General features: G+C 53.3%; 1 protein-coding gene across 3 annotated transcripts in view; it reads left to right on the top strand.

Moving 5' to 3' along the window:
• SMOX (spermine oxidase) overlaps positions 1–22,848 on the top strand; it is a 43,747-nt gene that overhangs the window by 3,378 nt on the left and 17,521 nt on the right. Inside the window, exon 1 of one of the 3 annotated variants that reach the window (XM_074406292.1) lies at positions 3,236–3,499. The exons of the other annotated variants lie outside the window; for them this stretch is intronic. The gene's annotated coding sequence lies outside the window, so the exon portion shown is untranslated. Of the gene's footprint in view, positions 1–3,235; positions 3,500–22,848 lie in introns of those variants that run through there. 3 annotated transcript variants of the gene reach the window in all.

The raw sequence follows: 22,848 nt of genomic DNA, 5'->3' as shown, positions 1-22,848 counted from the left end.
AAATGATTTCCTTTGCTTTCTTTGGTAGAAATCCAGGCTGGGTCAGCAGAGGGCTATGTGTGCATGTTGGATGGGAGGGAGATTCTCTAGCTCAGGAGATGTGGGCAGTCTGGGCAACCAGGGATTGATTTCAGCCCACTCTCTTGGGTGACTGCTGGGTGCCCAGCCCTGGTGGTGGGGGGGCTCTCTCTTTAGACCCCTGCCTTTCTGCCCACAGCTCTTCTGTTTGCACAGAGGAGCCGGTTGAGCATTGAATTGTATGGCTGGATGAATGACTGAGAGCCAGGGGACCAGAGATCTGGGAGGGAGGGGAGCTGGGCCCTGGACAGGGGGACAGGGGCAGACCGAGGTAACACGATGGGGTGGATGCTAGAGATAGAGGCGGTGGTCCAGATCTGGGATCAAGCTGGCATGCCTAGGAAAGGCCTTGAGCTGGGAAAGGAGGGGATGAGGAGGACATCCTGGGTGGGAGGAATCAAGCAGAGGCCAAGTGGCAGGGCAGGGCCCTGGCATATTTACTGGATGCCCTACATTGTTCTAAGGACTTGGCAAATGTTAACTCCTTTAATCCTCTTAACAGCTCTATAAAGTAGGTCTTATTCCCATTTTACAGATGGGAAGGCTAAGGCACAGTCATACAACTGTGTGACAGAGTGAGGATTCAATTCAGCAGCTTGGCTCCAGAATCCATGCTTGAAACCACTCCACTCTGTCACTTCTCTCATGCTTCTCAGTTATGTGTCAGCTGAGGGATTCCTAACAAGAGGCTTTTCCTGCCTCCCAGAGTTGCCTGGCCTGGAGGCTGCGGAGGTGGGAAAGAAGTTACACCCTTGGCCGGGCACAGTGGCTCATGCCTGTAATCCCAGCACTTTGCGAGGCCGAGGTGGGTGGATCACGAGGTCAGGAGTTTGAGACCATCCTGGCCAAAATGGTGAAACCTCGTTTCTACTAAAAATACAAAAATTAGCTGTGCATAGTGGCACATGCCTGTAATCCTAGCTATTCAGGAGGCTGAGGCAGGAGAATCGCTTGAACTCAGGAGGCAGAGGTTGCAGTAAGCCAAGATCGCACCACTGCATTCCAGCCTGGGTAACAAAGCAAGACTCCATCTTTAAAAAAAAAAAAAAAAAGTTACACCCTTTAAGGTAGCAGGGGTCCTCGCTTGGAGTGGGTGAGTGAGTTTTTCTGCTTCATGCCCCACTTTTTCTTCCAGGAGGGGCTCCGGACCCAGGCTAATGGATTGGGCATCATGTACACTGTGATTTTGGGGTGCTGGGAAGTTCTACTGCTTCTGGTTCAGCTACCGCTCTCTGCCTGAGATGCCATCATTAGAATGTCACCCTTCTGGGTTTAGTATTGCTTTTGTCATCTGCCTGTAAAATGGGATTAGAGGGACTTTTTTTCTTTGCTCCCTGAAGGTCACATGCTTGAGTGCCTTCTCCTTGTAGACTCTGTGAGAGGAGGAGACTTCCCAGGGGATGCCAAGCTGAGGAACTGGGCCAGGAAGGAGGGAGGAGGGTGTGACAGCTCTGCCCTGCCAGGCTTTCCTGTTTGGCATAAGGATGACTCCAAGCAGGTGACCTGTCCTCCTAGGGACCTGGCGGGCTGGCTGAGGAAGGGTTTGCTGACCACACAGGGATGGGGCCTGTTTCCTCCAAATTCTGAGCCCCAGAGTTAAGGGGATCTGCCCATCTATCTGGACAGATCCTGCCAGCCTCCTAGGAAGAGAGGGAGGCAGGGTTAGTGGAAGGTGAGGCACAGGGAAAACATTGCTGTTGGAAGCTCACCAGCTTTCAGGGTTGTCAGGAAGGGCTCCCTTCTCTGGCAGGGGAGCATGGAGGAGGCCTGTCCACGGTGCCCAAGTCCTTGTTGCTGAGTTGAAGTGAAGGCTTTGGGTGAGCCCGAAGCGGGCAGGCTAGAGCTGGGGTGGACTTCCTTACAAGTAGGCACTGGGCCTTGTTAGCTGTGGTCAGCACCTGGCATCTCCTGTGCCTCAGCCTGGTGTTCAGAGCCTTTGCGAACACAGGACATGGTTCCTGCTCTCCAGGAAATAAACGTGAACCATGCCAGGTGTGATATAATGAGGCCCTCCTCCCAAAGGTGGTGGTGCTTTGGGAGGATTCTGAAGTCTTGGGTGGCTTTGGCCAACAGAGGAGGGGATGGCATTCCTAAGGTGGAGGGGGAGAAGTGGGTTGAAGCCAGGTTGGGAAAGGTGCTGGCTGCCAAGCGGCTGAGTCTGGCCTTGATTCAGTAGGCCTTGGGGAGCCTTGGAAGGTTATAGGGCACGGGGGCAATGACTTGATTAGAGCAGTCGTCTATAAAAGTGCTTTTCAAACTCTAACGCATAGATCACCTGGGTAGCTTGTTAAATGCAGGTCTGTCCTGTCTGATTCAGCAGGTCTGGGGTGAGGCCTGGGACTTTGCATTTCTTTCTTTCTTTTTTTTTTTTTGAGATGGTCTTTTGCTCTGTTGTCCAAGCTGGAGTGTAGTGGCGTGATCTCAGCTCACTGCAATCTTTACCTCCCCGGTTCAAGCAATTCTCCTGCCTCAGCCTTTTGAGTAGCTGGGATTACAGGTGCCCACCACCATCTTTAGTAGAGACAAGGTTTCACCATGTTGGTCAGGCTGGTCTTGAACTCTTGGCTTCAAGTGATCCACCTGCCTCAGCCTCCCAAAGTGCTGGGATTGCAGGTATGAGCCACCGTGCCCAGCCTGAGACTACATTTCTAGTAACTCCTTGGCAGTGCAATGCTGCTGCTCCATGAACCACGCTTTGTATAGCAAGGATTTAGACTGGGGTGTTGAGAGATCAGTGGATTTCAGGTGGGACCTGGAACAGGTAAAGGGAACCACCTTGGCTCCTGTGGCTCCAGTGTTGCCGGATGTGTAGGGAGCTGCCAATGTAGGGGTTGGGGGGTGGTGTAGGTGGGCTGGGGACAGGACAGAGGGGACTATAGATGTGAGCTGTAGGGGCCACTCTGCTGGGAGGTGGGGCTGTGCGAGGGCCTCTGGGTGCTTAGGTCATAGGCCAGGAACATAGGTCTGATTTCCAGGACCTCTGACTGTAAGGAGCTCCCAAGACCATGATGGGGTATCTTGGGTGACTGTATCCCAGGGCAGGGTGACATGCAGACAGCATGGAGGGCACCTTATCTCTGCCCACAGCTGAGGCCAGCACTGTGGGTAACCAATCTGGGGTGAGCACCCTTCCTCCAGCCAGGGCGGGGCTGAGAGATTGGGGAAACAGCTGATCCAGCCCTCTAGCTCCAGCTGTGACGTGGCCTCATAAAAGGCCGCAGTCTCCCCAGCTGCCCGGCCATCACTCCAGTGAGTGCGGTGCCCCTCACCCTGGCCCGAGTCCTTGTTGCTGCTGCTGATGGTTACGTGAGCTGCCATTGGGGTCTCATCCCAGTTTGCCCACCTCCCCGGTATACGTGGGAGTGGGGGGGCAGGGCGCCTGGATGCTTCTCTCTGCTCTGCCCTGGCTGGGCCACCACAGGCAAGTGTCTGCTCCCCTCTGAGATGTCTGTCTCCTAATCTGTGAAATGAGGGGTTCAGGTCCCTGCTGGGGGGGTTATCACAGGGTGGGGCATTGTACCTTCCCAGAATGGCAGATTAACACATTTTAGTTTAATATTAAATTTAAACTTAATATTAAAACTTACATGTTAATGATGGGGTCAAATCAGCAATTTGCTTGGAAAAACCATCCAGGTTTCTTTGGGGGTCTTCCAAGGCGCCTTGCACCCCAGGCTCTGCATGGCCTGGGGTTCGTATCTGAGGACAATGGTCAGTTGAGGTCCCCCAGATGCTGGCAGGGGGGTAGCAGTCACCACATCCAAAGTAAGGTGCAGACGGTAGACGCTAAGGGGAAAGGTTCTGCTGCCCTGGGCAGCGCCAATAGGGGCTGGCAGGGTGAGTATTGACCGACTCTCAGTCTGAGATCCCCAGATATCCTACACACCTCCTCAAAGGAGAGCAAGGCTGAACTAGTCACACCACATTTTGATCCCTGTCCCGGGGCCAGGCCGTCCTGCGGGATGGAAGGGGATAACATTTCTAAGACTGTTCTGTGCAATCTCAAGGGTTCAGGGAACAAATAAGGGTAGAAACTAGCAAATTCACTCCACCACCCTGTGGGAGATTCAGAATACATTTAAGAGAATTAAAGGCCCTGACAAGTCCTGTAGAAAAGAAACTGTTTAGTGTTTCTCCCCAGACTGATCTGACCATGGAAATCTTTAACTGCCAATAATGTCCCACCGACCAGGAAAACACCTGCTGGGAAGAGCTAATGTGGAAAGATGCTGCTCACTGGAAGGCCACAAACATGGTAGTACAGGTGGACTTCCTGGTAGAGGTGGACTTGCTGGGATGGGCACATTTGGTCAATCAGTAGAAGAAAAGGGCACTGCAGAGAGAGAGAGATGCCAGGCTCCCCTCTGAGGCCTCAGTTTCTTCATCTGTAAATCTTTGCCCTCCATGTCTGCCTCCCCACCTTCCTTTGGGTGTAGTGACTGCCACCCCACTGCCAGTGCCTGGGGGGACCTCTCCTGACCAGGGCCCTCAGATGTGCCCGTCCTACCAAGTCCACCTCTACCAGGAAGCTCTCTGCCATCCTTCCTTTTCTCCCTGGTATTTCTGGGCTGAGAGCCAGCCTTGGGTTCTTGTGGCAATGGCTCTGCCTCACTGGATAAGTGAGGAAGGATCTGGAAGGACCTGTCTGGTGCCTGGGATTTCCAGGTAGCTGGGCCTGGGTCTTCTGGATTCTTTTTCTTTTTTCCTAGTGGAGTCTTGCTCTGTCACCCAGGCTGGAGTGCAGTGGTGCAATCTTGGCTCACTGCAACTTCTACCTCCTCGTTTCAAGCGATTCTCATATCTTAGCATCCTGAGTAGCTGGTATTACAGGTGCTCACCATCATGCCTGGCTAATTTTTGTATTTTTAGTAGAGGCTGGGTTTCACCACGTTGGCCAAGCTGGTCTTGAACTCCTGACCTCAGGCGATCTGCCTGCTCTGGCTTCCCAAAGTGCTAGGATTACAGAAGTGAGCCACCGTGCCTGGCCCATCTTCTGGACTCTGAGAGGGCCTTTTCCTTATACCTCCTGGCCATCTCCTTGCTCTGCAAGTTCTCCCCAGCCTTTCATCTCAGAGGTTACCACAGCAGGGTTGTGAACTCTGGACAAGAAGCAAAGCCTCTCTGTGCCTCTGTTCCCTCAGTTGTACCATGAGGGTAATATTAGCTCCCTCCTAGAGGGTGGCTGGGTTGTTGTGATACTCTAATACCGGTTGACTGCTCTTACTACTGTGATAGACATAGCTGAAGGAAGGACCCTGGGGAGGGCTCTTGTCATTGTGGACATGAGGGAAGAAGGCAAGAGCCAGCAGCATGAGGCTTGGGGTGGGGTCCTGGTTAGACCAGCGCAGAGCAGTCTGCAGAGGAGAAGAGTGAGGATGCGGGGAGCTAGCAGGACTGGCTTCCTGGAGGAATGGCCAGTGGCAGGGGGAGATCTGGACAGAAAGAGAAGTCACAGATTTGGATCTGAAGAGTCAGAGGATCCTGGTAGGTACGTCTAGGAGACAGGTGGCCTGCGGGCAGGAAGGAGGCATCAGGGACTGCCTTTGTTCATTGGGCTGTGGGGAGCCACAGAAGGCTTTTGAGCAGGGCAGTGATGTGATCAGAGCAGTGTTAGTGAGACATGAGGCAGGATGTGGGTGATGGTGGGCTGCGGGAGGGGGCGGTGCTGCAGGGCCTCCCACAGAGTGGCTCTGCCCCTTCGTGGACTCGAAGTGTGGGGAAGGGGCAGGCTGCAGATATGACCCTCATTCTCAGACTCTCAGGGCAGTCAGTGAGGCTACCCTGCCTTGCCTCTGCCACACCTCCTTTCCTCTGTGGTGTGAGGCTCTTTGTTTAGCAGCTGAGGTGGGGGAGATGGTGTATGGTATTTTATTTTTTGGGATGGAGTTTCACTCTTGTTGCCCAGACTGGAGTACATTGGTGGGATGTCAGCTCACTACAAGCCCTGCCTCCTAGGTTCAAGCAATTCTCCTGCGTCAGCCTACTGAGTAGCTGAGTTTACAGGCATGAGCCACCACACCCGACTAAATTTTTGTATGTTTTAATAGAGACAAAACCCCGGCATTAATAGAGACAGGGTTTCTCCATGTTGGTCAGGCTTGTCTCGAACTCCTGACCCTGTGATCTGCCCGCCTTGGCCTCCCAGAGTGCTGGGATTACAGGCATGAGCCACAGCCCAGCTGGCATATGGTATTTTTTTTTTTTTTTTTTTTTTTTTTTTTGAGACAGAGTTTCACTCTTGTTACCCAGGCTGGAGTGCAATGGCGCGATCTCGGCTCACCGCAACCTCCGCCTCCTGGGTTCGGGCAATTCTCCTGCCTCAGCCTCCCGAGTAGCTGGGATTACAGGCACGCGCCACCATGCCCAGCTAATGTTTTGTATTTTTAGTAGAGACGGGATTTCACCATGTTGACCAGGATGGTCTCGATCTCTTGACCTCGTGATCCACCCGCCTCGGCCTCCCAAAGTGCTGGGATTACAGGCTTGAGCCACCGTGCCCGGCCCCGGCGTATGGTATTTTAAACAGTACCCAGGAGGAGGAGCTTCAGTGCTGCATGGGGTGACGCTGGCCCTCCGTCCTGACCCGGAGACCCTGGTGGGGCATGCCCAGTGGATTTTGCTACCCAGCCCCAGCTCTACTCCCTTGTCCTCCTTTGCCCCTTTGTCTTCCTTCCTAAAGCATGCAGGAGCCCAGTGCTCTCAAATCCGGGGCTGGGAGGTTGGAGGATGAGGAAAAGCATCTGGGTTCAGGTGGAGCGTGGTGGCCTAGCTGGGGGACAGTACAGCACCTTTTAGTCCAGATTCCCTTCTTCTCCACCTACTTCTTTTTTTTTTTTTTTTTTTTTTTTTGAGATGGAGTTTCGCTCTTGTTACACAGGCTGGAGTGCAATGGCGCGATCTCGGCTCACTGCAACCTCCGCCTCCTGGGTTCAGGCAATTCTCCTGCCTCAGCCTCCTGAGTAGCTGGGATTACAGGCACGCACCACCATGCCCAGCTGATTTTTTGTATTTTTAGTAGAGATGGGGTTTCACCGTGTTGGCCAGGATGGTCTCGATCTCTTGACCTCATGATCCACCCACCTTGGCCTCCCAAAGTGCTGGGATTACAGGCGTGAGCCACCGCACCCAGCTCCACTTACTTCTTGAGGGATGACATTAAAGAAGATGTGACTTAAAGCCAGAAGAACAAGCACTTGGAAATGAGTTGCAGTTTATTAGAAAACAGAACAAAGAACCTAGCCACCCCTGCTAGGCCCTGGCAGACACATGGGTCCTGTGTTCCCCATGCAGTCCCGTGGGGCCTGAGTGAGGCATGTTGGGTCTCACTCAGGTTCTGGGACATCTGGCTTGATGCCCTTTCCTCACCCCATGGCTCTCTCAGAGCCTGTCCTCAAACCTTCAGCTATGCTCCCCACCCATAACCAGACCTCTGGGCCAGTCCAGCTTAGCCACCACACCTCTGATCCTGGCGGGTGGTGGTAGTACTCCTTGCAGGCTGAATCAGCTAGATTTTAGGATGACTCAAGCAGGAGACACCCAGGACCACCAAGGAAAACACATTCTCAGGAAATATTTTTAAATGATGCCTTTAAATGTTAAACACACAGGCACCTTTTACTGTCTCTTATTTTGGAAAATTTTAAAAATCATATACAATGCAAAACATTGAGAGTTAATCTGAAACGGTTTAGAGTTGTTTTTTTTTTTTTTTTTTTTTTTTTAATTTGAGACTGAGTCTTGCACTGTCACCAGGCTGGAGTGCAGTGGCGTGATCTCAGCTCACTGCAACCTCCACCTCCCGGGTTCAAGTGATTTTTCTGCTTCAGCCTCCCGAGTAGCTGGGACTACAGGTTCACACCACCACGCCCAGCTAATGTTTTTGTATTTTTAGTACAGACAGGGTTTCACCATGTTGGCCAGGATGGTCTCGATCTCTTGACCTCATGATCTGCCCACCTGGGCCTCCCAAAGTGCTGGAATTACAGGCATGAGCTACCAGACCTGGCCAGATTTAGAGTTTTAAAAGTAATTCAAGGAAAGACAATGAACTTGGCTTCCTCATTAGACTTTTTTTTTTTTTTTTGAGACAGAGTTTCACTCTTGTCGAGCAGGCTGGTATGCAATGGCGTGATCTCAACTCACTGCAACCTCCACCTCCTGGGTTCAAGCGATTCTGCCTCAGCCTCCCGGGTAGCTGGGATTATAGGCATCTGCCACCATGCCTGGCTAATTTTTATACTTTCAGTTGAGGTGGGGTTTCACCATGTTGGCCAGGCTGGTCTCAAACTCCTGACCTCAAGTGGCCTGCTTGCCTCAGCCTCCCAAAGTGCTGGGATGACAGGTGTGAGCCACTGCACTCGGTTTCTTCTTCATTAGATTTTAAAAAGAGCAAGGCCTGAATCTTAATATATTACTAAATAAAATTTAGAGGCAGGCTAATCGCAGGCTGTGGAACTTCTCTGAACCTCAGCTGGCTCCTCTGTAGTATGGGACATTGAGGTGAGGATTGAGATATTCCACACAAAATGCTTGGCACTGCACTCTGTATCTCAGATGCATTCAGTGAAAAATTGAGTGGTAGCAATGATGACAGGATTTTAAGAACGGGAGTTTCTTGATGCTTCAAAAGCTAGTGAGTTATCCCTCTTTGAACTCCACAAAAGGGCCTAACGAGTATGTTTCTTGTCCAAACTCAGCATCTCGACTGCGTAGGTGTTTGATGGATCACGTCATGGCCCATGGCCCATGTATTCATTCTGAAACAAACCCAGGTGGCTTTTGAGACCCGGTTCCAGCTCTCGCTTGGGTGGGGGACTGTGCTTCGTGGTTGAACTCTGTGGAAAGTGCTTTATTGGTTAGTCCTGTGGACTTGTTAGGAGAGCACACTTAATGTACCCTAAAGTCACCAGGAGCGGAAAGTCGGGCCGGTGACTGAGGACTGTCTAGAGGCCGTTAGGAGTTACCTGCTCTTCGAATTTTCTTTTGTGCTGGCCAAAGCAATCAGAATTCATCCCTGGCCCTATTTATGGAGGAGACTGAGGGTGAAGGGCTGGGGCCTGGCTAGTTAAGTGCCTGGCAAGCCTAATCCAGCTGCATGGGGCAGTGAGACCAGGGTGGCAGTGAGACCAGGGGACCTCACTAAGTGTGCAGGCCAGAAAGCAGGTAGCTTCCTGGTGGCAGCCCAGGCTTTGGCAGTGAAGCTGGAGTGAGCTGCCGGGTTTTGAGATGACTCCTGCCAGCCCCAAGTGGCTGGCACAATGTGTGCAGTGTCAGGATGTGGGGAGGAGCAAGGTGGGGGAATTGCCGAACGAGGGAAGTCCTCAGGGCTGCTGAACCCCTGGGGAGGCTGAGTGGAGGGCCTGAGGTCGAGCAAGGGTTGAGCAGTGTGGCCCTGCCCCTCTCTCCACTCGGATGGCCTCCGTCGTGACTCTGAACCTCTCAGGGCCTTGTTTCCTCATCTATAAAATGGGCAGCAGGGAGTTGATGAGTATTCAAGGATGCAGTGAATGGAAAGTGCCCAGTAAGGGGCCTGGCACAGGAGGGGCAAAACAGTCGTTTGCTGTGAGGTTCATCTGGTGACTAGATTTTTATCGGATGTTTTTCTTTATTCGTTTTGTGATTATACATACCACCTTTGCTCTGTGATAAATTATGTTGTGTGGACACCGTAAGAGAGGTGGTTGTGCTGGAAAAGGGTTTGCAGTGGAGGAAGGCCCGTCCACACCTTCTGGGAGGAAGGCTGCTCGGATCCTACACAGCTCAGACAGCTCTGACACTGGGGCCGTCGTGTCTCTTTGTGGGCAGAAAGCACAGGTCCCAGGCTGGGCGGAGTGGGACCCTGTGGCTCAGGAGAAAGGATGGGCTTGTGGGAGACCCCACCCCCTCCCAGGGGCTAGAGCTGAAGCACAGTTGGGCTTTGTGCAGAGTCACGAGGGGCCGCCGAGGGGGAACTGTGCCCGGGCTGAGCTGCTCACAGGCCTCAGTTCTTGTAAGTGGTTTTGAAAGAGTCAGTGGAAAGTGCTGACTGGGCTGTTCTCCTTCACCCTAGAATTGTGAGGCTGAGGCTCCTGGCAGGGACAGGGGAGAAACCCCACCGGGAAGCCACCCCCTCAGCTGCCAGCTCACACCTCCCAGGCCGTGAGTGCCCAGGCTGTAGAATGGCTGGCGCTGGGGACACTGACTCCCGTGGGGCTGTGCCTGCAGGTGATGCCTGATGCAGGGGCCTGTGTTTAGGGCTGTGTGTGGCCCTGATATAGCAGGGGGCTTGGAGAAGCTCTCCCAACCTTGCTGACAGCCTGGAGGAGAGAACTGGGCTTAGGAATCAGAAACCTGGGCTGACCTTTCCCCTGCAGTCCTGCCCCGAGGTATTTGGCTTCTGCCATTTTCCTGACCCCACCGACTTGTTGTGAAGGGCAAAGATGATGACCAGTGGGTACAGTTGAAACTGGTCCGGGTTTGTCCCAGCAGTGTCATGCCTGGTCACCCGGGTCATGCTGATGTGGCCCTTGCCCTCACCCCACATCCTGCCATTCAGCAAGTCCCCAGGAGGTTGACGCAGCACTGCGCCTCCTCTGCTGCAGAGTCACCTTGGAGGAGGCCTTCCCTGACCCCCCTGTGCAAGCACTTAGTTTCCTGTCTCCCTGCCCTGCTTTTCCCTGACCTGACAGATCCTTGAGGGGAGGCATCTGGGTGTTGCAGTATCTTTAGTGCCTCAGACAGTGCCTGGCACAAGTAGCCCTCAAGAAACTTTTTTGAATGAATGAAAAATCTGTCCCCTGCTACTCCCCTCCCTGCATTAGGCCTCACCCAGGAACCCTGTCTGTGCTTTTCACCAGTCTCCTTAGCACTGGCCCCACCCTGGGCCCGGAACATGCCCCTTGCCTGCCCAGTACCCATCCAGACTCCCATTCACAGCCGCGGCCACCAAGGTGGCGGGGCCTGTGTGTCTCCAGCGCCTGTGCCTGCCCCACCCCCTTCCTGGTGCCTTAGGCCTTGGGTTGTGTGCCTCCTGACAGGTGTGCCTGCTGCCCTTCCCCGGGGTGCCTCGGGGAGCCAACCTGCGTGGCTGACTCGCCCAGGAAGTGCAGGGCGGCCCGGGTGGGGCTGGGGCAGGCCCTGAGCGGAGGCGGGAGGCGTGTTCTCTCCACCTGATTCTGGGAGGCTTCCCCACTCCCCACTCCCGACTCTCAACTCCCGGGGCGGGGTGAGCCCAAAGGAAGCTCAGGAGAGTGCATGGCATGGGACCAGGGGATTCCAAGCCTGTCCAGGTGAGTTCAGGAGAGAGGGAAAAGGCGCAGTGATGGAATCTTGGGTTGAGAGATGATCCTGTTAGCAGCGCCTCTGAGTCTTTGCATGTGCAGTTCCCCTGCATGGAGCTCACCTCTCTCTCCTGGAAATTCCTGCCTCCTCTTCCACCCTCCCTTAGGTGTTCCTTCCCATCCTCTTGAATTCGCCATGATCCTTATTTCTGTACCTTTGAGTTCCCTGGCTGTGAGCCTCAGGGCATGGCCCTGTCTCTTAAATCCATTGCTGCGGAATCCCCAGGGGGTGATGCAGGGCCAGGCAAGGCTGCGTCTTGGGGGAGACAAAACGTACAAATATGGGTCTCTCTAAGGACTTCCCATGAGGAGCCTGGACCCAGCAGAGAGCAGAACAGATGTGATGGTCATTCCCATTTTGCAGATGAGGAAACAGAGTCCTTCCAAGATCACCCACAGCTAGACCCCGTCCCGGCTTCCTGGCTCCTGTCCTCTAAGGGAGGAGCCCCAGTACAGAGGTTGCACCTCAGAGGGCGTTGGAGATGCAGAGAGAAAGATGAGGAGGGTGCAGCTGTGTGTGGCGGTACGTGAGCAAGGTTGGGCAAGGACTGTGTGGCCTGAGGTGCTTTATTTTATTTTATTTTATTTTATTTTTGAGACAGAGTTTCAGTCTTGTTGCCCAGGCTGGAGTGCAGTGGTGTGATCTCAGCTCCCTGCAACCTCCACCTTCTCGGTTCAAGCAATTCTCCTGCCTCAGCCTCCCGAGTAACTGAGATTACAGGTGTGCACCACCATGCCTGGCTAATTTTGTATTTTTAGTAGAGATGGGGTTTCTCCATGTTGGTCAGGCTGGTCTCGAACTCCTGATCTCAGGTGATCCACCCACCTCGGCCTCCCAATGTGCTGGGATTACAAGCAGGAGCACCGTGTCTGGCTGCCTGAGGTTCTTTATATTCCTGAAGTGCAGAGGGCTTTGGGAGCTGTGCAACAGTGGGGTGGAGGGAGACCCAAGCCTAAGCCCAGAGTGGAGGGACCTTGGGCACTGCCTGGACTTGAGGCTCTCTCTGCCTTCTCCTCTCCTGCACTGTCAGACCCTGGTGGCTCTGGGCTGGCCAGGAGGCTGCAACTGAGCCTTGGCTGTACATTAGCATCACGTAGGTCCCTAAAAAAAAAAAAAAGTCTATGCTTGGGCCCCACTCCAGAGAGTCTAATTTAGATGACCTGGTGGAGGAGGGGTCATTTGTAAAATTCTCCAGGTGAGTCTAATGTACTGGTTGGGGAGAAGTTCCTGTCTCTCCGGCCTTGTAAGCTGTAGGGCCTGGGCCGGGCTCCCTGCCCACTTTACCCTAGCTCTGCATTTCAGAACAGAGGGATCTGAGGCCCTGAGTGGGATTGGGTGGGGAGTGTTTACCTGGCAGCCTCCACTTTGGGGAGTCTCTGGGGAGAGAGAGTTGCTGACTCTTAGTTACATATTGCTAGCTAACCAAAGACCCCAAAACTGGTAGCTTAAAATGGCAGTAAACATTTATTATGCTTATAGTTTCTGTAGGTTGGGAATTTGGGAGAGTTTTGCTGGGTGGTTCTGGCTTGGGGTCTGTCATGAGGTTGCAGTCACAGTGTGAGCCAGTGCTGCAGTCATCTGAATGGGTCAGGAGCATCTGCTTCCAAGATGGCACGCTCACATGCTTGGCAGGACGGTTTGGCTGCTGATGGGAGGGCTCCGTTCCCTGCCCTGTGGGCTTCCCCAGGGTGGCTTGAGTGACTGGCTTCTCCCACATGGTGACTGGCTTCTCCCAGAGTAAACTGCCCAAGGGAGCCAGGTGGAAGCCACAGTGTCTTTTACGTCTAGTTTCAGAAGTAGCATTCCATCATTTCTGCAATAGCCTGTTAGCTGCCGTGGTCAGCTTGGGAGAGAACTGCAGCAAGGCATGAATCCCAGGAGGCAGGGATCACTGAGGGGCATCGTCTTAGAGGCTGGTGGCCACACAGGTTGTCCTGGTGTTGTACCTGTGGCCTCACAATCCTAGCCTGGGAGCTCCAAGCACCCCTACCAAGTAGGATAGTGGGGTGACCCTTCTATCCTGATCCCCTGTCCTTCCCATTGTCAGTCTGTAACAGTGTCTCCATGTGGTAGGTGGCTGTCTGAGGCCTGGTGGCCCTGCTGTGGAATCATTCTGCAGGGGGCTCTGTGACCTCTCTACTGGCTGGGCTTCCTTCATCCCCACCCCTGCCTGTCACCTGGCTCAGCCTTCCCTGCGGTGACTCCCACTGGTGTGCAGAGTAGGGCCTGCAGGGAAACATAAGGACTGTTGCTGCCACACAGCTGGCTCTGGGATAAGCCCTCTGCACGCACTGTCGCACACCCCTGTGTGGCAGCACACTTTATCCCCACTTTACTGATGAGAAAACTGAGGCTTAGATCACTCATCTAATAAGTGGTGGGGATTCAAATGACTGGTATTCAGACCCCAGGACCTGTTTGAAAACTGTGGTACCACAAGGTGTTCCCAAAGGATAGGACTATTTATTAAGTTGGGTCATCAAATGAAACATAAGGAAATACACTTTCATGATTTGTGTGTGTGTGTGTAAGAGAAGTGTCTCTTCCTGGGGTTTCTCAAGGGCTGTGGTGACTTGGGTGTCTCAAAACAGGGCTAAGGCCAGGCGGGGTGGCGCATGCCTGTAATCCCAGCACTTTGGGAGGCTGAGGCGGGTGGATTTCCTGAGCTCAGGAGTTTGAGACCAGCCTGGCCATCACAGTAAAACCTTGTCTCTATGAAAAATACAAAAAATTATCTGGGTATGGTGGGCCGGGCGCGGTGGCTCACGCCTATAATCCCAGCACTTCGGGAGGCCAAGGCGGGTGGATCACGAGGTCAAGAGATCGAGACCATCTTGGTCAACAAGGTGAAACCCCGTCTCTACTAAAAATACAAAAATTAGCCGGGCGTGGTGGTGCACGCCTGTAATCCCAGCTACTCGGGAGGCTGAGGCAGAACTGCTTGAACCCAGGAGGCGGAGGTTGCAGTGAGCCGAGATTGTGCCATTGCACTCCAGCCTGGGTAACAAGAGTGAAACTCCATCTAAAAAAAAAAAAAAAAAAAAAAAAATCTGGGTATGGTGGCGGGTGCCTGTAATCCTGGCCACTCAAGAGGCTGAGGCAGGAGAACAGCTTGAACCCAGGAGGCGGAGGTTGCAGTGAGCCAAGATCACGCCACTGCACTTCAGCCTCAGAGACAGTGCAAGACTCCATCTCAAAACAAAAACAAAAACAAAAACAAAAACAGGGCTGATCCTTTGGTCTTGAGGCTAGTATTCCCTCTCTCTGGGTTTCAGCTGTGTCAGGAGACTTTTTTTTCTTTTTTGAGATGGAGTTTTCCTCTTGTTGCCCAGGATAGAGTGCAATGGCACCATCTCAGCTCACCACAAGCTCTTGCCTCCCGGGTTCAAGCGATTCACCTGCTTCAGCCTCCTGAGTAGCTGGGATTACAGGCATGCACCACCAGCCCCAGCTAATTTTATATTTTTAGTACAGAAGGAGTTTCTCCATGTTGGTCAGGCTGGTCTTGAACTCCTAACCTCAGGTGATCCACCTGCCTCAGCCTCCCAAAGTGCTGGCATTACAGGTGTGAGCTACTGTGCCCGGCCTAGGAGACTTTTTTTCTAAGGAAGCGAGCAGTTGTGAGCACCATTTCCTATTGGCCCTCCCCTGCTAGTGACCTGGTCTGCTGTTAGCAGTCTTGCACCAGCGTCGTCACCAAGGCAGTGACTGGCTCTGTGGTCTTTCTTTCTTTCTTTTTTTTTTTCTTGACAAGGTCACCCATTCTGTAGTACAGTGGCACGATCATAGCTCATTGCAGCCTTAAACAACTGGGCTCAGGTGATCCTCCCACCTCAGTCCTGGAGTAGCTGGGACTACAGGTGTGCACCACCATGCCCTGGCTAACTTTTAAATTTTTATTTTTGTAGAGACAGGGTCTTGCTATGTTGCCCAGGCTGGTCTCAACCTCCTGACCCTCAAGCCATTCTCCCGCCTCAGCTTCCTAAAGCACTGGAATTACAGGCATGAGCCACCATGCTAGGCCTGGTTTTTCTTATACCTTTGTCCTTGATGACTTCCTGGAGGGGAATTCAGAGTTGAGGTGTCAGGTCCTGCCCAGAGGGAGGGAATTCAGACTATGGGGTTGTCTCCTGAGAGCCATTAAATGGAGCTGCAGTAGACTTTGCTGGGGACACAGAAGGCTGGTGAATAGGGTCGGGAGTCAGGGCTGGCCTCTCTCAGGGTAGGGATGATTGTCCCCATTTGACAAATGAGGAAAATGAGGTTCAAGTGCTAACAGACTCTCCCAAGGTCACACTGGTAGTGGCAGAGGCTGCTGCCTGGGCACTTTCATCTTCTCTAGGAGCATCCTGGAGTGACATAGTCCTCCTGGCAGATCTCCGATTGCTAAGAGGGCATGGGGCTTGCCTACCTCTGGAAGGTCTGGGACCTGAGGGTAAGAATGGAGGTTCTGCCTGCTGAGAGGTGACTGTCTACCCAGAAGCCAGGGACATCTGCAGATAGACATACACAACGATGGGAAGCAGGGCGTGGGTGTGAGGAGCCTGGAGGTGGAAGCTGAGCTGGTGGGGCTGGCCCAGAGCTTGGGATAAAGCTGCAGGGGTGTGGCATGAAGGAGGGACTGTAGTATCAGGCTGTGTTCTGACCCATCTCTACCTGTTTCTCTCTCTGACTGACCGTGTGTCATCAAGGCCCCCAGTGAGCTTTCCGCCCATCAGAAAGACCCTGCCCTCTCTCTGGCTTCCTTTTTTTGAGACAAGGTCTTGCTCTGTCTCCCAGGCTAGAGTGCAGTGGTGTGATCATGGCTCACTGTAGCCTTGACTTCCTAGACTCAAGCAATCCTCCCACCTTGGCCTCCCAAAGTGCTGGGATTACAGGTGTGATTCACTATGCCTGCCCAGCCTCTCTGGGTCTTTCTGAGCTTTCTTCCCCTCCTCCACCCCCAATTAGGCTTCTAGTTGAGCAGTCTCCTGGGTCTGCTCCTACAGGGTGCTATAAAATCACCTTATGCCTCCCAGGCAAAAGGGTCTCAAAACAATGAACCTGGGTGGTGTGCAGCTGTATCCTGCCTTGCAGGGCACCAAGGGAAACAGAGAGGGCCCCAGAGTGCTCCCTTCTCCCGGGGGTGGGCCTCCCACTCCGGGCTGCAGTGTCTTTGGGGGCCGGGTCTTTGGCTGTGTCTCTCCATGCACTGAGTCAGTGGCTGCCTCTTCTTGCAACACATGCCTGCCAAGGGCCCCTTCTTCTCACATGAAATCGGCTCACAAAGCCTTTTTGAAGTTGTGCTTTTAGGGACTTTATGATTTTGGGGAAGAAATGTGGGTAGCATTGACAGTGTGCTTGGAAAGAAGTCTGGGTGCCAGGCAGGGTGATGGGGCCCTTCCCTGTTTTTGGCCTGTGAGGGTCAGAGAACATTGCTGGGGGTGGGGCCCTGCTGAAAGAGGCCCCCACAGCTTTTCCCTTTCATGAGCTTGGAGCTGGCTAATGGCCACCCCCTTGCTGCCCACTTCCCCTCAACACTGGGGAGGATGGCCAGGCTGAGTCAGGGTTGAGGGGCTCAGGCTGAGTCAGTTTGGGTTGGGGTCAGTCAGATACAGATGTGGGCTGCCTGCATGACGTCAAGGTCAAGGTGCAGTCTGATATTAGGGTTGGGGCCAAGGTGAAGGCTGGGTTCTCAGCTCAGATGAAGATCGGGATTCTTCTGTAATTGAGACAGAGCTCTGGGCCCTAGGAAAGGTGACTTCTGTCCTTGTCTTTTTGGGGATCTTCTTCCCTCTCTTGCCTTTGTATGGCCACACCTTTTATCTGTGCTAATTTAATCTTCCTACAAGGCAGCTGTACCTATCCCTTTTGCAGTTGGGAGAGCTTTAAGACCAAAGGAAGCCTTTAAATGTCAGATAGGGCTTAGACAAGTGTGCCCGGTGGTGGGGTACAGAGGCTGCATCCTTGGAGTGAGTTCAGAAGTGTTGGCTAAGTGGGGCCTGGAGAAGGGAAGACACGCTGGCCCAGCGGTCACCTGGCAAGGTAGAAATTGAGCTGGACCTGAACCCAGGTCTCTGGGCTCCAGGGCCTGTGTTCTCTCCCTCCCTTTTGTCTCCTGGGCTCATGGGCTGCCCCTTCTCTGTTCCCCACACCTGCTCCCCCTTCTCTCTCCTTGGCGAGGCCCAGCCTGGCTCAGCGCAGTCCTTTTACTTCCTGGCTGGCCTGAGTGAGGAGGCTGGGGAGGGTCCGGCTGGGAGGAGTTGGGGCCTAGCCCCTCCCTGGTTGAGGGGTGGGAGGGGCCTCACCGCAGACACAGAGCCCCTTTGTCTGGGCCGTTGTGCAAAGCAGCTGGTCTGGGATTTCTGGGCGTTTTTACATTTGAAGAATAATTGCATTGTCTGGGGGCCTCAAGAATCCAAATCCCTCCCCACACTTCCACGCAGTCCAAAGATGTGCCCCTGGAGCAGGTCCCCAGCCTCCCTCCCACTCCTCCTCCTGTTAGAAGCCTGAGAAAGCGGAGTTGGGGGAGGCCTCTGGGGAAACTGAGGTCGGGCTGCTGCCCTCAGGGAATAGAAGTGTCCATTGGGAAGAGAGGTTTAAAGTCCCCAAGGTTGGTCGAGGAGGGTGCAAGTGAGCTGTCTCCTGCTGCTGAGGGCACCACAGCCCTGGACAGGTCTCATGAGCAGATGTGGGGCTTGGAGGAGGGGGGAGACTGCTGGTGGAAGGGCTGGACCTATTTTGGGGCACTTCAGCTGGTGGAGTCCTGGGCCCCAAGGAGAGCCAGGGAAAGTGAGCCAGGTGAGCCAATTTCCTAGAAGCCTCACTTTTCTCTGGGAAACAGATTAGGAAATTCATCCTAGGGTGACCTTGAGAAAAAGACGAGGCCCAGGCACACTTGGGAATAGGCTGTGTTCAGAGGGAGCCAGAGATGAGTAGGAGTTTTCTCTCTCTCTCTCTCTCTCTCTCTTTTTTTGAGACGGAGTCTTGCTCTGTCACCCAGGCTGGAGTGCAGTGGCACTATCTTGGCTCACTGCAGCCTCTACCTCCCAGATTCAAGAGATTCTCCTGGCTCAGCCTCCCGAGTGCTGGGATTACAGGCACCTACCACTACACCTGGCTAATTTTTGTATTTTTAATAGAGACAGGGTTTTACCATGTTGGCCAGGCTGGTCTTGAACTCCTGAGCTCAAGTGATCTGCCTGCCTCAGCCTCCCAAAGTGCTGGGATTACAGGCATGAGCCACCATACCTGGCTGTCGCTCTCTTTTTAAAATTAAAGCTCGGCCGGGCATGGTGGCTCATACCTGTAATCCCAGCAGTTTGGAGGCTAAGCTGGGTGGATCACAAGGTCAGGACTTTGAGACCAGCCTGGCCAATATGGTGAAACCCCCCTCTCTACTAAAAATACAAAAAAAAAAAAAAAAAAAAATTAGCTGGTGTGGTGGTGCATGCCTGTAATCCCAGCTACTGGGGAGGCCGAAGGCAGGAGAATTGCTTGAACCTAGGGAGGTGTAGGTTGCAGTGAGCCGAGATCGCAGCACTGCACTCCAGCCTGGGCAACAGAGTGAGATTCCGCCTCAAAAAATAAATAAGTAAGTAAATAAATAAAAATAAAATATAAAAAAATTAAAGCTCTATTTAATTTTATTTTAGAGACAGGGTCTTGCTCTGTCTCCTAGACTAGAGTGCAGTGGGACAATCATAGCTCACTGCAATCTTGAATTCCCAGGCTCAAGCCATCATTCCTCCTTGATCTCCAGTGTAGCTGGGACTACAGACGCGTGCCACCGCAACCAGCTAATATTCTATTTTTTATTTTTTTCTTTATGTTTCAGACAGTCTGAATATGTTTGTATTTTTAAATTTTTAGTAGAAACTAGGTCTCACTATGTTGTCCAGGCCGGTCTCTTAACTCTTGGGCTAAAGCAATTCTCCCACCTTGCCCTCCCAAAGTTCTGGGATTGCAGGTGTGCCATCTGTAATGGCTCTGATCACACCTGGCCAGAGTTTGGTGTCTTGGAAGGGTGTGGGGTACTGAAGGCTAGCCTCTCCTGGCACTGTTTTGTTGCAGTAGCCACTCTTGGAGAGGGATGTGATGTACTGATTTTTGGGTAATGCTGAGGTGGGCTTCAGTGTTGAAGAAGGGGCACCGTACACACAGGTGGGTGATTGAGTCCACTGTGGTTCGCTCACATGGCTTGGCTGCGCTCACCTTGGGCAGGGATTCACCAGTCTTAACCTGGGACCTCAGCCCTGCTCCGTGGCTGTGGAGCTTCAGCCTCACTCTTGAGATAACAGACAACAGAATTTCCTGGGGTGAGATGCCGTGCTTTGGGGGTAGGCTGGGGGCAGGTGACAGTGCAGAACCAGTACCAGAACCAGTGGGAGGGACTCATATTTCAAGGGTGTCTGTTGTTCAGAAAACAGTAATGGAGCAGGCTCTGCTGGTGGTTCGAGCAACACCCAGCCCTGAAGTCACACAAGGGTTTGCTTATGTTAAGAGAACCCAGAACCAGCTTCTCTACCTCTTTGTCTTTTTTTTTTTTCCCCCCAAGACGGAGTCTTGCCCTGTCTCCCAGGCTGGGGTGCAGTGGCGCAATCTTGGCTCACTGCAACCTCCACCTCCCAGGTTCAATCATTTCTCCTGTCTCAGCCTCCTGAGTAGCTTGGGACAAAAGTGCATGCCACCATGCCCAGCTAATTTTTGTATTTTCAGTAGAGACAAGGTTTCACCATTCTGGCCAGGCTGGTCTGGAACTCCTGACCTTGTGATCTGCCTGCCTCTGCCTCCCAAAGTGCTGGGATTACAGGTGTGAGCCACCACACCTGGCAGAACCACCTTCTCTGATGTATATGAGAAAGGCTGTTTCCTGTGGGCCTTCAGGTAGGTGGGGCTGGGGAGGCTCCAGACTTTGGTGAAGCTGGGGGTCTATCTGTATGTTTTGGGGGCAGTTGTGAGTGAGAACTGAAGCTAGAAAGGCCAGCTGGGTCCAGAGGGCAAGGCCGACATGCAGAGATTGTTCCGAGGCCTGCTACATAGTAGGTGCTCAGTGAATTGCTAAATTATATTCCCTGGTCAGTGAGATGCTCAGCTGTGCTTGTCTTTGGAGGGTGGGACTGGGAGATTGAGACCCATACAGGGGAGGCTCAGATAGAGGAGGCAGGGTGGGGGGTGCTCCTGGGGCAGTTAGGGGTGGAGGTGACAGTGATTCAGGCTGTGGGGTTGCCATGGCTTGAACCGATAAATGAGGAGAATCTCCCACTAAGGGTGCCTCCAGGTTTGAGCCTTGGGGCTGCTTGAGGCTCCTGTGATTTGACCTCAATGGGGAAGTGCTAGGAGTTAGGTGGTGCCCCCAGTTTAGTTCTGGGCATTTCCAAAGGGGGGATTGACAGGGTCAAACATTGAAGACCAGGACTAACATGTGTCTCTAGTATTTGGCCATTAGGAGGCACTTCCTGGAGTGTAAATTTCTTTACTTTTTTTTTTTTTTTTTTTTTGAGACAGGGTCTCACTCTGTGACCCAGGCTGGAGCACAGTGGTCTGATCTCAGCTCACTGTAACTAGAGTGTAAATTTCTGAGGGTGTCAAAATGAAATTGGGAGGATGTTCTGGGGATGGGATGAAGAAGTGGCAGTTCACACAAAGCTTGGTGGCTTTGCCCACTCTGGTCACCTGAATTCCAAGTCTTTATTCATCCATCTTTTGCGACCCTGCCACAGAACAGGGTTTTTCTTCCCTCTTTCCCTCTCTCTGTCCCCTGCTGCCTTCTTATGTCCAGTATGGCTTCTTGGGACGCTTCAGTCAGGGTGGTGGTGGCTCTGGGCAGCTGGGGGAGGCGGTGGCCTGCAGGCTGAAAAATTGGCTTCATCTTGGATGAAGTTGCTAGGGGACCGGGGGGTGCACTCATGCCCTGGCTGGCCTGATTTCTTGACACTCCCAGGCATAGCCTGCTTGGGAACATGGGAGAATAAACCAGGCGCGGGTGCAGGCACTGGGCAAGAGGCTCATGCCCCCACTTTGCCATGGAAGCAGGAGCAAGAAGGCAAGTGTCTGTTTCCCGCCCTCCTCCTCTTCCCTGCCTGGCTGAGCCAGCACTTTTTTCTTCTCTCCTTTATCTGCTCAGAAAGTACAGGGTGTTCTGTTTCTCCTGTGCATACAGATCAAGGAGCGGATGTTATTTCTTTCTTTTTTTCCCCAAGGAGAGAGAAGGACAGCACTGAGGATCATTTAAGCGATTCTCCTTCCTCAATAAGGCAGTTTCTTATGCATTAAAACAACAACAACAACAACAACAAAAATAAATCCAAAAGGGAAAGGAAATGATGACACAAACCAACAGAAAACAAGTTGCCCCTTACTGCCCCCACTCCCCACCAGGCCTTCAGCACATAGTAGGTGTCCTGGCGATGTTCTCTCTCCCACTCCCTACCAGGTATTCAGCACACAGTAGGTGCCCTGGTGATGTTCTCTCTCCCACTCCCTACCAGGTATTCAGCACACAGTAGGTGCCCTGGTGATGTTCTCTCTCCCACTCCCTACCAGATATTCAGCACACAGTAGGTGCCCTGGCGAAATTCTCTCCCCCCCACTCCTCAGCAGGCATTCAGCACACAGTAGGTGCCCTGGCGATGTTCTCTCTTCTCCCTTTCAGTTGGACCCCAGGGTATGCTGGCCCCAAGAGATGATATGGGGGCCACAGGACAGACTCGTTCTCTGCCCTCTATGGGCTGTGTAGGGGCTTCTCTGGCTTCCTGGAGGCACCGGGGGTTGAGGGGCTTATCTGGGACAGGGCCTGAGGAGAAACAGGACTGTGGATTAGCTGTGAGGGTCAGGGGTGCAGGGGACTCATATGGGCCCTGCTTACCTGCATGGCATTCCATATGCCATGTCTGTTTGAGTTCAAAGTCTCTGAGACCCCGTGCGGAGAGCTGGGGGTTCTTTCTGTGCTGATCTTGGAGGCAGAGTGGCTGCCCGCATTCCCAGGGTCGGTTCCACAGACAGTCTGCTCATGATGCAGCTGAGGCGCTTGACAAATTATCTTCATGCACGAGGCTTGCTGGCACCAAGTGCCGTTCCCTCTCCTGGCTTCCCAAGGCTAGAGCTTATCTGGTCCCTTGGTTTTCAGAGGTGGTGGTCCAGGGAGACTGGGGTGAGGGGAACCCCCAGTTTAATGCCTGCTGCACCCCGGCTCCCATAGCAGCTTTTCAAGGAGGGGTTCCACCAGTAAGGTGTGAGAGCCGCTGCAGCCATCCTTCCCCGTAGTGGAGACTGTGTGCGGGGTGGCCTGGGGCAGGGGCGCCGGGACGGAGGCTGGGCGGGTCGCGGCGCCACGTCAGTCCGGGGTGCCCACGTCAGTCCGGGGTGCCCGGGGTGGCAGCGTCCCGTCACAGCTGGCGCGGCCCCTCCGGAGCACGCCGCGTGTTTACCGACCTGACGCAGCGTCCCGGCCCGGCTGGCAGACATCCGGCG

The sequence above is a fragment of the Saimiri boliviensis genome, chromosome 9, assembly GCF_048565385.1.
Source record: "Saimiri boliviensis isolate mSaiBol1 chromosome 9, mSaiBol1.pri, whole genome shotgun sequence".
Lineage (NCBI taxonomy): Eukaryota > Metazoa > Chordata > Mammalia > Primates > Cebidae > Saimiri > Saimiri boliviensis.
This window is presented reverse-complemented; position numbering and strand designations above follow the sequence as displayed.